Below are 8,196 nucleotides of genomic sequence, written 5' to 3'. Positions count from 1 at the left end.
CCTGACTAGTCTAGAAAAATGTCTTGTTTTTAGTTGTTTAAGACAAAGTGAGGTCTGAATTGCCAGTGGAAGAGGAGAAAAAGTTTCAAGCAGATTTTCCACAAAACTTTTCTTGTTTCATTGGCAGATTTTTTTAACATGTTAAAGCAACTCAGACCTAATTTTTTGTCTTTAAACAACTTGAAACAAGACATTTTTCTGAACTAGTCAGGTGAATTTGGCTCATTTCAAGCCTAAAAAGACATTTAGTACTAAAAAGAAACAAAAACACTTGATAAGATTTCATTTTTTTCCAGTGTACGTCACATATCAGAAAGTTTGACTGGAAAAAGTCGAGATTTTTAGAAGAAGAGGCAGAAAAATAAAAGTAGAAGGACACATTCAGAGAAAAGTGAAAGTGAATTGGATGTTTTTTGCAGCTTTTAAGCAAAAAAAACTAAAAAAAATATTAGTAACACTTTACTTTAGTGGTCTGCAAATTTCATCACACTAAGGTAATAATTTGTGATTTAATTCCTGATAAATTATTTGCTAATCGTCACCTTCTTAGCTGGAAATTTGAAGGATTTTTTTAAAGAAACTGGAAAAAAAACAGCTTTTTTCTGGACTAGTCAGGCAAATTTAAGCCCAAAGACAATTTCTACTGAAAATAAAACAAAAATACTTGATGAGATTTCTGTTTTTTTACAGTGTGCATCACAAATCTGAAAGAGATTTTTAGAAAAAGAGGCAGAAAAATAAAAACAGGAGGACAGATTCAGATAAAAGTGAAAGTGAATTGGATGATTTTGCAGCTTCTGAGCAACAAAAACAAAAAAAAAAATAGGATTTTTAAATTATTTAAAGACATGAAAATGGATCAAGTTTAATATGAAACAAAATGCACAGGGAAACTTTAGGATATACCAAGAGGAAAACTTATCAATTTTACAAAGATGAAAATGTAAATCATGTGTTGGGATTTGTAGTTTTTGTGCTGATTTCTCAAATGTCAAGTTTGCTCTTCAAATTTTTATTTTTATTTTTATTAATTTTTTTCTGTATTTTTTTTTCTATTCTTTTTTTTTTCTTTTTTTTTTCTTTTTTTTTTTTAAACTTTTTTTTTACTTTTCTTTTCCTCCTATTTCTGTTTGTCTTGCTCTTTTTTTTCCCTTTTTTACAAATTTTTATTTTAACAACAAGAAGAAATCGGCGTCAACTGAGTTACCCGTTGAAAAAAACCCCTTTAAATCAGCATTGGTTTGCTCCAAAGTCACATGACCCCAATCAGCTGAGGGCCCATCCTTTTTGGTGTGAACCTTGAAGAAAGTGTGTCATGTTTCAGCTCCTCCTCATCAACATTTCATCAGAGTGATTGTCTGTACATGGGGCGCATTAACTCTTCATCAACTGTAGATGTTAAAACGACCAAACTGTGAAGAATTCTCCGGTTAAAATCTGTAATTAGAGCAAAAATTCACACAATCCTCTCAGTGACTTCCTTAAAAGCAGCGTGAGGAGCTCACATTACTGATCCCAACCACGCACCATTAACCCCTGAACTCCCAGAAAGTTCCCCTGACCCATCACTCCCGTCCCGCACCTTCATTTCCTGCAGATATTAACCAGTTTAATCACAGTTAAGAGCATTAAGGAGCAATTTTAAGTATAATTTGCAGTTCATGAACTGTTTTTGAAAATTACTCTTAATATAATTAACTTCTGTCATTAGGGCCTAATCCCTGCAGGCTACAGAGGCGATGCTTCTTTAAAGAAATTACATACATGTAAAGCTACGTTCATTCCTCTCCAACGCCGAGGTTTGTCTGCAAAGGTTCGCCTCCTCAATGGAGTAATTATCTGTTCCCAGTCAGAGACTACAAAACAGGCTAAGTCCATTAAGAGCTGCGAGTCTCTCTAGCATGAATAATCATAACGCAAAAAAAAAAAAGGAGTCAGACAAAAACAGGCACACAGGAGGATGCAGAGGGAGAAAACGCCAAAAAAAAGGAGGAAAACGGAGGAAAAAGGAGGTTAAAGGGCAAGAAATCATGGATTTTTTATGACCACATTAACCCGGCCCTGAAACGCATGTCTGTTCATCCTCGAACGCTTAATTAGAGCAGATATTTCCTTGTCGAAAATAGAGGGGGCCAACGTCTAATTAAATCAAGAGGACAGTGGCGTATTAGCGACGGGAACGCCCAGGCAGCCATCCACCATCGGCCATGATGCCTTCATAAAACATGCATGTGGCTCCCTGAGAAGAAAGCTCTCATTTACGGAGAGGAAGAGGAATCCACGCCGCGCCGCGGAGGGTGAGCCTCGCACCTTGACGGCTAAGCGATGCTTTGCTGAGCGTCTCCTTTGATGAGGTTAAGGACGTGTCACTTTGTCTTTGGCCGCGCTTTAATCAGGCTCCAGCCGGCCCTCTGGCATGAGCCGAGGCTTCGCCGGCGTGTAACTGACCGGTGATTTAGAATGATATGATTACACCTACACCGGCATGCTGCGCCGCGCTGAGAATTAGCCCCCCCTCCCGTCTCCTGAAAATGTGTAATGAGCGATGTTCCCTGCACCCAGCTGAGGCCCCGCGGACTCAGCCATGAGCCGGCATCCTAATCAGCCGTCAGCCAAAAACGCCGCATTAGAATCTGTGTTTGTGCATATCAAAAGATCTCCACAAACACATTGGCAAAACACATAATCACTTACCCCTGAGAGGGGGGAGGAGGAGGGAGGAAGGGGGAGGCTGCAGACGGACTGACAGAGATCATTTCCTTTGAGTGTTGCAGGAAATCACAGGTGTCACGTGACCACGAGTTTGGGTTTAATTGAAGGGCGCTGAGCGGCTCTGTGAGGGAGGAAGTCAAATTTGAGGAAATAAAAGCGCGGAGGAGATCAAAACGATCTTTAAGACGCAGAGGATTGGGCTGCGAGGGGTCTGCGTCACCAGAAACCGCGAGTCACTCGCAAAAAACACGTCTAATGAGAGCGGCGCTGCATGAAAAGAGGAGATCAACTGCTGCACCTGTTACAGGAGCGAGAAGTTTCACAAAAGTTGCAGAAACTTCTTCGTTGCATCAATATAAACAAAATAATGCACATTCAGATATTCATGCATGCAGTGGCACCATTTCTGTGTTTATGACTAATTTTTTTGTGGTAATTAATTTTGTTTTTATGATCAATATTTTTTAATTGTTTTTTTTGTGTTGTAATTATTTCTGTTTTTATGAGTATTTTTTTATTCTGTTTTCAGATTACTTTTTTCCTGTTTTTCTGAGTAATCTTTTTCCTGAAGTATCGAGCTACTTCGATACTTGCGAGAACCTCCAACCTGCAGACGACTCCCGTGGATGTGTGGTTCAAAGTAGCTCGATACTTCAGGAAAAATAATTACTCCTAAAAACAGGAAAAAAGGTAATCTGAAAACAGAAAAAAAAATTACTCAGAAAAACAGAAATAATTATTAAAAAATAAATAAATAAATAAAAATATTAATCGGAAAAATAAAATTAATTATCACAAAAAATTACCCATAAAAACAGAAATAATTATAACAAAAAACAAACTAATAAAAAATATTATTTAGAAAAACAAAATTAATCACCACAAAAAAATTACTCATAAAAACAGAAAAAATTATAAAAAAAAACAAACTAATAAAAAATATTAATCAGAAAAACGAAATTAATTACCACAAAAAATTACTCATAAAAACAAAAATAATTATAACAAAAACAAACTAACAAAAAAATATTAATCAGAAAAACAAAATTAATTACCACAAAAAAACAAACGGAAGATAAATAAATTACTCTGAAAGACCTGAGTTGTTTTTTTATTTCTTCAAGTGAATGCAATACGCTTCCGTAAATAACAGGTACATCCAGAGTGACATACATTTATTTTCTCTCTTTTTTTCTCAGTCTTTTTTCTCCTTTTTTCCTTGAACTTAATGAAATGAGAGAAGCCAGATATATACTCAGTACTAGATGTTACTTTCCCGTTACTTTCCGCCATTTCTCTTCACGTTCTGCCAACTAGATCTTCTCTTTTCTCCTCACTCGCTCACAGCTACAGTTAGGCGCTTATCCATTAAGTATTTGCGAATCCCCGGAAGATGACAGGAAATGATCCCGCCCACAACTTAATGAAATATGATTGGCTAAGACAACTGTCATTGTCAAATTGTGTCCACATTCGCTTGAGATTTTTCCTCCTACCTGTTAAGATGTGTCATGCACCGCCTCACTTCCTGCTCCTTCCTGCAGAAACTCATCGCCAAACTCTTCTTCCTCAGACGCTGAAGGACAAAGAACAGAAGAGACAGAGTCAGGTGAGCAGGAAGAGACCGAAAGTGAGGTTTTATGGATGTGCAAAAGTTGAGTTTACTGCTTGATTCAAGAACCAGGAAGTTGTTGTGTGCATTATCTTAGAGGGGACATGAATCGTTTGTAAAAACTTTATTTGAAAAGGGAGAATGTGCAATCAAACATTTATTTTACGCTCCGTGCAGCGTCCGAGCCTCAGCTCCTCTCCAGATCTCCACAGGCGCCTGATGCACCTCCTCCATACCATGACTCCTCTGTGCCAAACCTGGTGTTTCGGTGGCAGCCAGAGCATAAAACCATAAATGCAAATTAATAAACCTCCACGCAGGGGTCTTTGCAGAGCTGTCCAACATCACGGCGGTGCACCGAGCCCCCCTCTGACGGCGGGAGCATTGTTGTCTTTGTGACGCTCTGCAGCTGCTGTTATTCAGTGTCCCCTCAGACCCTCTCTGTCACATCCAGTTCACATGGCACTCTGCAGGAAACGGGCCAGAGACACTGGAATCGGCCACGACGGAAAGACCAATCAGGACTTTAAGAAGCAGCACCTGCAGATCTGTGAATCCTGCACCATGTTCACGTCAAACTTAGACTGAAAAGATGCTTAAAGTTGATTCAAATCCACTGGAGAGTGTGGAATGCTTGTTGCATTCTGGGAAATGTAGTAGTGGAGTAGCTGTCTTTAAATTTGTCTTACACTCTGATATTTTCTGACCCAAATCTTTTATTAAACCTGATTTTTTCTCCCTCCTGCCTCCTCCACCTCCCATTAATTGCTGTTTCTGTTTCTGCTTTGTGAAGCGTTTTGGATCAGTCTGGAAAAATGGCACGCTCACAAAGCCCGAGGTTCCTCTTCCAAGAGAAAACAGAGATTTTTCTCATGTTCCTCTTATTTATGCAGAAGACTGCGAGGCAGAGCAGGAGTCCAGCCGCTCTGCAGGAACATCCACGCATTAGGCTCATGACTTTCTTTTATCACCATCTTCTCCTTCTTCTCCTTCTTCTCCTCCTCTGTAGCACCGCTGGCACCGGGCTGCACCACCTGCTCCAGGCTGCTTTTTCGCTGCGTCCAGAATGAACAGCTGGCTGCTCTTCTGACGCTCTGATTGGCTAATCCCTGCTGGTCACTTGTGCTTTTTCCTCCCTGCGTGTCATTGAACTTTCTCTCGCTGAATGCCAGGTCCGAGGAGCGCTCTCCGTCTCTCCTGCCTCTGCCCGGACCGTCCTTCACGCGCCCTGCGAACGGTCCGGGCGGCATATGGGGAAATGTAAATAATTTAATGAGGTCAAGAGTGCGAGAGTCTCCTCTACTTTCATCTCCAACAAACGCTCCTTCCACAGAATCAGCGCACAATAAAACACTTTAAATAACAGCAACGTCTGCAGCAGATAGGGATCATTATCATCCTCCTGACTGGGATCAAAACCGTCAGAAAACAGACAAAAACTTATCTAAACCTCCAGAAAAATGGAGTCTTTAAGGATCATAATTAAAGGAAATGTTTGTCATCAGAAGTCGACACTCAGGGAAGAAGAGGCGTTTTTTTTTTCAGGGTAAAAAAACGAGGAGCGTGAGGGCAATAAATAACTTGAAAATAAACTAATTCTTCAGAAAAACTCTTAAAATAAAAAATTGAGGATGAGGATTTTTCCTATTAAACTCACTGGATTGAGTTTTCAGTTAGCCTAGCTTAGCACAAAGACTGTAAACAAAGGGAAACTGCTAGCCTGCTTTTAAAACTACGCTGCGATTTCGTTGGGTGGCTTACGACGCTGATTTCACCCCAGCCGGACTCGACTGCAGATTTAAAAACTGGATAGCGAAAGATTCAATTTGGAGAAGCAGGACTTCTTCAGATATCTTCAATTAAGAAACTACTTTTAATAAAAAAATAGAGTCATTGAAGAGGTAGAAATGGGTCGAGTTAAAATCTTTGTTGAAGCAATGAAAGGGAATACCAACAAGAAACTGATTTCAAAGATCTATGGGAGACTGTTTAGCGCCCACCGAGTCACACCGCTGTAGGCGAACGCGTAGCAAGACGCTGTTAGCATCACAGAGCTAAAAGGGAGCCAGACATATTGGCCAATCGTAAAACAGCTCTCCTGTATCCGGGTAAGATACGGTCGACCTGATTGATTTTGTAGCAACTGATTCATGAAATTTCATAAAGTTAAAAAGTAAAACGGCGAGAGCTTAGTGTCATTCCTCCTCCACATGAACTATCACACAGTGAAACAAAGTCTGATCACACTGACAGACAAACTGTGGTTATCAGGCATCACAGTAAAAAAAAACTATCAATGTTAAGTTCGTTAAGTTGATAGCTCTAATTTTTAACAATAGAAATGTTTGGGTTTAATTAAAATCAAAGCTTCACATTTTTTGTTTGATAGAAAATGGCCAAATGTTGGAGGTCAATAATAAAGTTTGTGTAATCAGTAATTTTTAATAATTTTAAAACATAATTAGATCATACAGATGGCTATAATCCTCTACAAACTGTCATACCCAAAGGTCAGCACATCGCTCCACATTTCAGTAATAAAACTATCAAAATTGTTTTGTATAGTACATCTGTTTATGTCTTTTTTTTTTTAAATCACATATGTAATTTTTGTTGATCTATCTACCTGATTTATTGTATTTATTTTATTATTATTATTATAATTTTTATTTTATTTTATTATTATTATTTTTCATTTATTTATTTATTTTAATTTGAAGGTTTTTTTTATTTAATTTATATTTTATTTTCATATATATATATCTATATATTTATATCTGCAACACTGTCTGGCTGTTAACTCAAAGTTGGGGATTTTTTTTGTTCTGTGTTATGTAAAAAAACAATTAAAAAATACCTTGTTTTGTATTTCTTTCTTGCCTCAGGTGAAATGTTGCTGATTGTGTTCAGTGAGGACATAATATTGTCATAAATTGATCGAAGGCCCCTGAATCGTATCGTATCGTGAGAGACTTTGTGATATCGGCAAATATCATATCGTTGCCCAAAGAATCGATATCGTATCGTCATGAAACTGGTGATTTACACCCCTAGTATGATGTCATGGAAAGAAAACAAACTACTTACTCATGATGACCCCTGCCTGTCTTAAGTTGTCTGTTGTTTAACTGATATAAAATAATAAAAATAAAGTTAAAAAAAAACAACAAAAAACGCTGTGATTTAATTTGCAAAAGACTTTTCTGCAATTCTTCAAAGTTAAAAATCAAAAGTGAAGTTTTTCCTCATGTGCTTTGGTTTAGTTTGTGTGTCTGCATCCTCTACCTGCAGCATCCAGCGCTGATCTGGATCCAGCCTCCTCTTGTTTGTCTTTCAGAGCCTGATGCGTTCTCCAGCGCCGCCCCGACCTGGAAAAAAAGCAGAACCAAACCTCAGAGCTCATTTCGTTCACGGGCCTCCCTGTCATGCTCTATCGCTCGTATTTTGTGCATTAAAGCGTGATCTTTTTTTCCCCTTACGTCTTCACTTTCAGCGCTCTGCCTCGCTCTGTTTTTCCATCGTGTAACCGTCCTGTTCATTACAGCACATTTATACTCTCTGGTTTTGTGTATAAATAAAGTTAATTTGACAAACCAGGGAGCTTTCACCACATGCTGGAAAGATGAAAAAAGCAGGTGAAGCAGGGGAAGAAAAGACGGCGGTGCACGTCCACGTGGATCTGTGGAAGCAGCGCAGTCGCCTGAGGCAAAATGTACACTTAGCTTTGGTCCACACGAGGCCCAGCAGTGAATCATTAGAGCTCAGCTGTCCAAAATACACCACCAATCTGGCCCGGGCATATGGCTGCATGACACTGGTATGAATTACACCTCTACAGGCTTGGGATGTTGTTTTTAAACCCTGGACACCGG

The sequence above is a fragment of the Halichoeres trimaculatus genome, unplaced genomic scaffold, assembly GCF_033239565.1.
Source record: "Halichoeres trimaculatus isolate MK-OKI-2021-1 unplaced genomic scaffold, fHalTri1.1 fHalTri1_scaffold_24, whole genome shotgun sequence".
Lineage (NCBI taxonomy): Eukaryota > Metazoa > Chordata > Actinopteri > Labriformes > Labridae > Halichoeres > Halichoeres trimaculatus.
Note: the sequence above shows the minus strand (reverse complement) of the source record.